The following is a 9,560-nucleotide window of genomic DNA, read 5'->3' on the forward strand; positions in this document are numbered from 1 at the left end:
AGTTGAAGTAAGCTTGTTATACTTGGGCATTTTCATATCACTACTTACAAGTTTCTGTATAAATGCTATTTGTTTGAAATTGCACACATTGAAGCTATTAATCTAATATTTGGAAACAACATAAATCTCTTCTATTTTGTAGTGAGCTAAAGCAGTGGTGCCCAACCTTTTTATTACCGCAGACGGTCAAGACTTGGCAATTTTGCTGCGGCTCGGGTGGGGGCGGGCACCGTCAGATAATGCTTCTGCATGTTTATGTTCCCGCTAAAACATTTTTTTTTTTTTTTGCGACGATTTTCCCTTTACGACAATTTTACAACCTCCTGCAGTGTGTTGTGTGTTATGTGGTTGTGTGCTGAATATGCCCAATATAAAATCGAGCATATTCAACATTGTCTTGGCCCAATAATCGCAGCCTGGGGTTTTTCCTGACTGGGAGCGAAAACGCAGCCTGTTGAATGTGACAGGTAGCCAATCAGAAAGCGCGGTGACATAAGCACGGAGGGGAATCCCAAACAGTTGACATGGCGCAACTGAGAGTCCTGTGGACATCGGAGGTGATATGTGGAAATGTTTATTACTATATGTAAAGGTCATTTTTATATATTGTAGCGGTTAAAGGGTGCTGTTATGTTGTTATGTGTTTTTCCCATGAGGCTTAGCGGCAGAGAAGAGAGCGAACCGTGAGCGAAAAGGCTATCTGTCCGAATGAAAAGACCTGTGTGTTCATTAAAGTGTGAATGTTCTGGCTATCCGACCTTGTGTGTGTTTTCATTGAGCTCTCAACAGCGGTTACAATATGTTTATTCAGTTAAAAATGTTAACTATGAAAAAACATAATTCACCTCCAAATCTGTGCAGCAAATAGAGCGGCTGCTCCCGCCGTCTTTTATCAAATGCCTTTTCTTTTTGTTATGTCTTTAATCGCTTAAAATGAGTCCACAAACTATCACTACTGCTTCTACATCGTCATCTGTGTTTGATTATTCTAAATTCACGTATGGTATGTTGGGGGTTTTACTTGATTTTCTTCTGGAATCGGGATGTTCATGAGTAGGATCGGTTCGTGTGTGGTGTGTTGCTCCTGCCGTGTGGATGGACACAAGAACCGATCGAACCTGTTGTACTTTTATCGGCTCGTGTCGTGTGAACCAGACCTAAAACTCACAAGCTCTACTCCTCTCATCTCGACCACTGCCCTAACGCTCTCTGACTCTGGTCGCTATGGTAATATTTACATATCCCTTCAAAATAAGATACAGATGCGGCACAAAAACAAACATTTTACTTTCGTGAAAATTTTAACTCACGATAACAACTAATGGGAGCCTTGAGCTTGTTTCTCTGCAACGAGACGGTCCCATCTGGGAGTGATGAGAGACAATAACACCCGAAGTGTTGCTTATGCACAGGGTGCTTGGTCTCTACCTGCCAAAGCAGTTTGAAGGGTTCATTGCCTCATTAACGAGCCAGTCACCATATCATGCAGAGCGGGCTGGAATGTGGGAATCACCTGCCGAGATAAATCCATTCTCCTGTCTCTTCTCTGAGCCTTTTTCCCTTCGCAAAGAAACTTTCCAAAGACATCTGATCTGTTTCTTACTCATTTTAATGCTTGTGGGCTCAATGTTGGAGCGCAAGACTTAAACGAGAGAATCCGGTTTAAGTATTTTCAAAATAAAAGATCCTCCAAACTCAAATAATACATAAAACGGAAATATTAAATTATTTCTTGCGCGGCCGGTACCAATTGGTCCACGGACCGGTACCGGTCCGCGGCCCGGGGGTTGGGGACCACTGAGCTAAAGGATCAATGAGATGCAGTCAGTTCAGAATTGTCCAAACAAAATGTTAGTATGGCCCTTAGCAGCTGGATTAAGTAGGAGACTTGAGGAAGAGAAACAATGCAATCCCAATGGGTGTTTATTAGTGATGGGCCATCTGAAGCCAGGTTTCGAGGCTTGTACCGAGTAAAAAGGGGGCGTGTCAGATGAAGCCCCGCTCCAATGCTTGTGTCGTCTTGCTGAAAACCACGTGACTGGCAACAAACGATGCCTCGCATTGCATTAGTCACGTGACTGCTTTGTTTTGCGTGTCGGTTTTCAAAATAAAAGTGTGATGAGCTGTGCCGCTTCATGGGTTATTGCAGGGGTGTCAAACACCAGTCCCAGAGGGCCACTGTCCTGCAGTTTTTAGATGTGCCACAGGTACAAAACATTTTAATGAAATGGCTTAATTACCTCCCTTTTCTGTAGATAAGTTCTCCAGAGCCTTGCTGTCATGTTCCGTGTTTTTCTGTGTGTTTATTTTGAGTTTCCTGTGTATCTGTGTCTCCGTGTTGTCCTGTCTCCCTTTGATTACTCCCAGGTGTTTCTCATTCCCTGATTACCTCCTGTGTATTTAGTGTCACCTGTGTGTCTGTGTCTTTGTCGGGTCTTTGTCTAATGTGCTCTGAGTCCTTCGTGTGTCCATTGGTAACACCAGTTGCTACAGGCGTTGAGCCCTGGCTTCCGCTCAGTCGTGCTGCCTGTGTTTTTGGACTGTTTTGACATTTATTTATTATTAAAACAACTATCTATCATCTCACCTGGGTCATCTGCGTCTGCCTCACCACCTCAACACCACCATTACGTGACACTTGCTAAATACCTAATTATTCTATTCAGGTGTGGTGCAGCAGAGGCACATCTAAAAGTTGCAGGGCAATGGCCCTCCAAGACTGGAGTTTGACGCATGTATTTGACCTGCATCAGAGAAGTATTTGTTTTCAGCAGTGGCCAAAATGAAAGGAACCTTGACCAACATAGTTCATGTGTATTAATGATTTTGATGATGGCACTCATCAAAATGTAATGTTTGTTACCGATTTTCTCAATTGTTGATCATGGTATATTTTATGACTTTATATTTGTGTGTTTTTATTATGTACAGCACTTTGAAACTGCATTGTTGCTGAAATGTGCTGCACAAATAAACTTGATTGAAATGGAGCCAGCAAGAAGAAAAAATCTGACATCTGGGAATACTTGAGATGATTACTCACAAGATTCCTAAATAAAAATAATTAACCCCTTCACCTCCAAAATTCTCACCTTCTTGAAATTTCCACTATTTCTTTGTTCTGCAAAGATATCTCAGTCTTGCACAGCAGAAACAGACTAAAGCTGTTGGAAGAGTAAAATTCTGGCCTGATGAGTAAAAATATAAGGGATCAGAGAGCCAACTAGAAATCCAAGAAAAAGAAAATTTTTGAAGAATTTTAGTTTTTAGGAGGCAAATCAAAACTCAAAGAATACTGTCTGCCCCAACAGGCATTGCACACCCAGTACTAAAACAAATACCCATTGTCAAATCAGTCGATGACAAAAGAAAACAGCCACTGACAGTCAACATATACCAGCATTGGCTACAAATAATTTTAATAACTAAAAAAGATTTGTTAAATTGGATTTAATTGTCTCCTATTACTATACATGAGTTTGACAAAAACTTTGTGACAATATTGCATTTACAATTTTTTTAAGTATGTCTATCTGAGTGACAAGGCTGCCACGGTTTCAACAGCAGATGTCACTGGAGAGAAATGAATGAACCACCGAGTAATGAACCTTTGGGCAAAGTAATGGGCTGGGAAGCTTCATTGCTTCACGAGGCTTCATTTGACCATCTCTAGTGTTTATTCACCAACATTTAACAGACAACCCTGCTTCACAATGGTCTAGGCCTAGGGTCTCAGCAGCAACAATCCAATGTGGCTAACATGTAGAGATGGGCCATCTGAAGCCAGGCTTTGAGGCGTATACCGAGTAAAAAGGGGGCGTGTCCGATGAAGCCCTGCTTCGATGCTTGTGTCGAGAACCACCTGACTGGCAACAAACGACGCCTCGCATCACCTGGGACACGTGACTGCTTCATTTTGGTGGCAGTTTTCAAAATAAAAGTACGAGGTGATTCTGTGTTGGATGACAGATAGGAAGTTGGTCTCACTTGCTTTAAAGTGCCAAGAGTTTTCAATGGTGGGCGCGGCGTGGCGAAGTGACCTGTAACGTCGTTGCCATACGTTTGCCTCTAGATTCCACATATTTTGACCGAGCTACACCAAACTTGGCATGAGTGATCCTGGTGGGTTGCCTGACAATCCTATATCGTCATAGTTTGACGTCATCTAAACCCCGCCCCCTCAGAACAGGAAGTGCTATTTTTTTCTTTGGAAAGTTCCATCTATGGCTCTCTTGATCTAATCAAGATGATTCCGATGATGAACTCTGTCAATGCTCGCTGCTGGCTGAACTGTGTGCGCATGGTAAAAATGGCGAATATCAGTCCCTCCCCATATTCATACGATTGTCTTTAAATCACACATGGATGATCCGATTGGCACCAAACTCGATATGCAAGACCTTTGTTCATCTCTAAACAGCCCAACAGTATTGAAATGTAATTTGACTCCACTGCGCCCCCTAAGTTAATACATCAGCTACATCTCCTCGCTGCATCGACCGATCTGCACCAGATTTTTTGTGAGTCGTCGGGGAGCACTGCCAAACGCATTCATGTGTATCGCCTGGTGGACGGGCGGGCAAAATGCGTGACAGCTTCTGCGGTGGCAAGCAGGTGGTCATGCTGGAAACTGCGCGAGAGCTTCTGCAGTGGCGAGTAGGCTGCGGCTCTGGAAACTGTGCGAGAGCTTCTGCGGTGGCTGGAACCCCTGCTGTGGCAAATAGGCCGGAGCGGCGCTTGGCGAGGGCCACACAACGCTGCTTGCAGCTTTAATTCTGTTTGTTTTGAAAGTTTACCTTTTAGGAAAAGGGGCAGTAATCTTTGACAAAACGAAACAAAATAATAAAGATAAAAGTTAACTATGAAAATTATTAAAATAATCCTGAAAAGGAAATAAAAAGGAAAGAGGTCTTTGGACTATTAAGTTTTGCAAATAAGCTGACACTTAGGGTTTTCCTGATTGAAGAAGTTTGTTTAGAATTAAATTAAAAATCTCTAAGTGTTGATAATTATGGAGTTAAACAATAGTGTTTTGTAGATCATTGAAGTATTTGCTGCATCTCAATGGAATATTTAAATTAGAGTTTAATTCTAAGAAATGAATCTACATGTTATTGAAACTGGTGACAAGTTTCTGCAGCAGGAAATTATTAATTATTAGGTCCTAACATGAGTTTGAGAGATATCCTTTTAGAATGTGCACGTTAATTAATATATGATTTTGGAGATTAAAGTTTAAAATATTAAAACATTAACAATGCTAAAACATTTGGAAAATTCTTGTAGCTATAGTAAAATTTGATGAACAATTTGAGCAAGAAAAAGAAAGAGGTGAATAGACTGACAGTTTGTGACTGACCACGACTAGACTAAATGTTTCATGTTTTGTTCGTTGTGTTATTTGTGATTACATAGTATGAATATGTGTGATTAAAACAGAAAAGAAAATTTGAAAAATAAAAATAGCAAACAAATTGTATATAGAAACTGAGTAACTGATCAAATTAATCTTTTGATATCTAAAAATAAAGTGTAATTTGATACTTTAAGCTATCCTAGCAAATGTAACTAGTTACTCTGAATTGAAAAGCAAAAAGTAATGTGTTTTCTAGACTGGAATTTAGAAATCTTTAATCTGGGATTAATTGATTAATAATGAAATTAATAAAATTCAGGTGAATTAGGCAATTTGAGATCTTGATTTAATCTTGGAATGGTTAATTTTCATTGAGAAAGTAAGAACAATGTTTTGCAAGAAGAACCAACTATTGCCATTTGGCAGGATTTAAATAGAAGTGTTTTACCTTGATAAAGCTGTCAATATTTACAGGTAAACCTGTAACAAAACGCCTCTTTGCTAATAGATCTACTATAAGCTAAACAACTGACAGCTAACCTAGTAGTTTGTAAGTGTGTAGTACACACATGGATGCATCCAGTACATGTTTAGAGCTTGTTAACTCCACAAGCTCAACCACCAGGTACTATTTGTAAACCCTGAAGCCATGGACAACATATTCCCCTGGATCACAGGTATCAAACTCCAGTTCCGGAGGGCCACTGCCCTGCAACTTTTAGATGTGCCTCTGCTGCACCACACCTGAATAGAATAATTAGGTCATTAGCAAAGCTCTGGAGAACTTATCTACACAAGAAGGAGGCAATTAACCCATTTTATTCCAGTGTTTTGTACCTGTGGCACATCTAAAAACTGCAGGATAGTGGCCCTTGAGGACTGGAGTTCGACACCCCTGCCCTGGATTATTGATATAGTGAAATGTTGATAGAGCTGCACAGAGATGGTACTTAGTGTTGCTGGTCAGTTTCCAGCAGTCTCGTGTCACATGTTTGGATAAACAGGGTTGGAGTTTCAGGTGGAGCTGATTCAGTCAGCCATGCCTGCGTCATCTCTGTTTTTGTCTGCAGCTTGCTTCACTTGGTTCAGTGGGATGACTGCTGAGGTCTGATTTGCAGAGGGATTAGTAGCGTTGACACTGCCCCAGTATTTGCCTTTATCCCTCTAAACCAAACCCAGTGCTTTATCACCCAGTAAAGCAGCTGGCTTCTGCTGACACAAAGCATTGTACCAAGAGGTCCCTTATCCTCAGGGGCAGAGAGGGGTTCACCATCCACTTTACTCTTTGTTTAAATTAGAGGCACATGGTGCCGATGTTTGGCAAATCATGACATGTAGCTGTTTATCTTTAACAAGATAGAAAGACGCTACCTCTCAGCTCCTTTCAACATCTCACATGGTTGGTTGTCATAGCAATCATTGCTATGATATCTGGATGATTGTTTGGCTATGAGATTTTGGTTCTAGCAACATGAATGTTTTTACAGACATGTTTTCTATCCATCAATCCATTCCCATTTTCCCTCCAATCCTTCCTTGAGGCAAAGCGTGACCCATCTTTACCGTTTCGTAAAGATTGGGTCAGTCAGATTGAGCCGTCCACTAATGAGGTTGCTTAACTAGAGCTTTAAAAAGAAGGTTTAAATGAGTAAATCAGGTGACAGAGATGCATGTTTGGAAGATGGTTTTACAAAACCATCTTCAAACATTAAGTTGTTCGTAGAGCAACAGTTAAAACCCACTTTAACCAAACTTCTACTTTGAAGTAAAACAAGCTCAAGAGACAGTCAATACATATGTTGAATTAGAGCAACTAGCTGATGCAGCTGTGTAAATTTAAAATGCCACATCTCACTCAACAATCTCCCATAACTGAAACATGTTGGTGACATGTTTTCTGGAAGAAATCCTGCTAGATTCTGCAGGAGACTTCCGACTGGGGTGAAGGTTTACCTTGCTGCTGGAGGATCACCCTATAGCCTGTGGTTTATAACATAACATCCAGACAAAGTTCACCCAAGTTTTGTGGTAATAATGTGAGAAAATGTGAAAACCATTAAAGGCTTTAATACCTTTGGAAGATAATGTAGCTCCCAAAAGGCCCACAAAATGGAAAATGTTTACAGTAGGAAAACGTTGGCTATACGCAAATGGTTTTCTGCTCTGGTTAAGCAGCTTGAGTAGACTAATGTGGACTGACAATCCCTAGATTTATCAGCTTAGTGGGTTTTTGCCCCTTCACTACCCAGTCCCAGATCCTGAGCTGGGTTTCGTTTGAAAATGACAAACATTATCAAATGCTGTAGGTCACTGTTTCATAAAGATGGGGTCAGGAGCCTAATTGGGGTCATAGATCAATGAGTATGGGGTCTTGAGATCCTGGGATCCAGAAAATAAATTAAGGAATAAAGTTATACAGATGAAACAAACATTTTAGGTTATAAATAAGAAGTTAAAAAAACTGTTTTCTGTTTTTGCTGACATCCTGGATATTTTAGATGCATTCCAGCAGATTCATATGGCTAAATTAGCTCTTCAGCACTCCAGGAACAAACTAACGACACATTCATTTGATTTTGGTGTGATGAACAAAGGTAAAATCTAAAACATACAGGCAAAACAAGTCAAGTATATTTGTATAGCACATTTCAGCAACAATGCAGTTCAAAGTGCTTTACCTCATAAAAACATAATAAAATCACCAATTATGAAACAATTACATTTTATCAAATTCCATCATCAAATCATCAAGCAAATACACAACCAACTAGTGTTTAGTCTTGATGTAAAGGATGTAACTTCATCCATCCATTTTCTTAAACCCTTTTCCCTAGTGAGATCAGAAGGGGTGCTGGTGCCTATCTCCAGTGACACATTTTGGGCAACACAGAGACACACAGGACACACAACCATGTACACACACACTCACACCTAAGGAGAATTTAGAAAGACCAATTAACCTAACAGTCATGTTTTTGGACTGTGGGAGGAACCCGGAGTACTTGGAGAGAGAAACCATGCATGCACAGGGAGAACATGCAAACTCCATGCAGAAAGATCCCAGGCCGGGATATGTTTTCTGTTGATGCTGTTTAGGTTATTATCAGGACCCAGGACCTTCTTGCTGCAAGGCAACAGTGCTACCAACTGCACCACTGTGAGGCCCAAGATGTAACTTTCATAATATTTGTTGAAACTATCACAATGTCATAACAGTATGGTATGAGACAGATAATCTGTGACAAAATTGAACTCCTCTGCCTTCTTCTAGTGTGTGCTATCTAGATATAACCAATCAGAGCCTGGAGGCAGGTCTAAGTGTTGTCAGTCATTGCTCATCTCCTTCCCCTCCCCCTTGATCTCTGCTTCCGCTACACATTTCCCTGTCAGAAGATCCTGTTGTCAATGCTGGGCTTGTTAGCATTTTCTTGTAACGATATGTCGTCTATCTGCTATTAACACATCTAGCAGTGAGCACATGAGCACAACATTAAGACCCTTCTCCTAGATGTTCTTGGTGGGGAATAGTGAGTTTCTTCAGAAGGCAATAGCAGCTCAGTTGAAAGAGATCTTTTCAGAGATCGTGACAGCAAACTGTCACAATATGGTGATAGTTTAACCACAAATGTCTCATCTGTCTTCTCCTGTGAGAATTTATGTATTGATACAAAGAAATCCTTGTTCTTTATGTAACACTCAAACTAACTGAGTCCTGGACTGGAGAGTCCTACCCAGTTCTCTAGTCATTTCAGTATGTTACGGTCAAAAGTGTCAAATGCTGTACTGAAGTCTAACAAAACCTCAGTCTATTCTCCAGGCCGCAACAAATGCGTTGCAGAGTGTACTGTGGGTGTGTATGTATTTAGTTTGTGGGTTTTGTGTGTGATCAAGGTGTCACATTGCATTGCGGACATGGATACAAAAGCTATAAAAGGCTGGGCAAAGTGAGAATTCGTCCATTAAACTGACTGAAGAAGCATACATAAACTAAAAACTGGTGTATAGACATTTCTTAGAAGTATTTTGTGAGCGTGCAGCTTTACATTTAATATAATTTCAGATTTTTACATAATTTTGTTCAGGGTAGCTTAAAATGTGAGCTATTATTGTTACAGGTTACTTTTCTAAGCTATACAAAAGTAATTATAAGTAATGCACAAATATAAAAATTTGGGCCCATGTTATCTGATATTAATGCTGCTGT

Source organism: Xiphophorus hellerii, chromosome 19 (genome assembly GCF_003331165.1).
Source record: "Xiphophorus hellerii strain 12219 chromosome 19, Xiphophorus_hellerii-4.1, whole genome shotgun sequence".
Classification (NCBI taxonomy): Eukaryota; Metazoa; Chordata; class Actinopteri; order Cyprinodontiformes; family Poeciliidae; genus Xiphophorus; species Xiphophorus hellerii.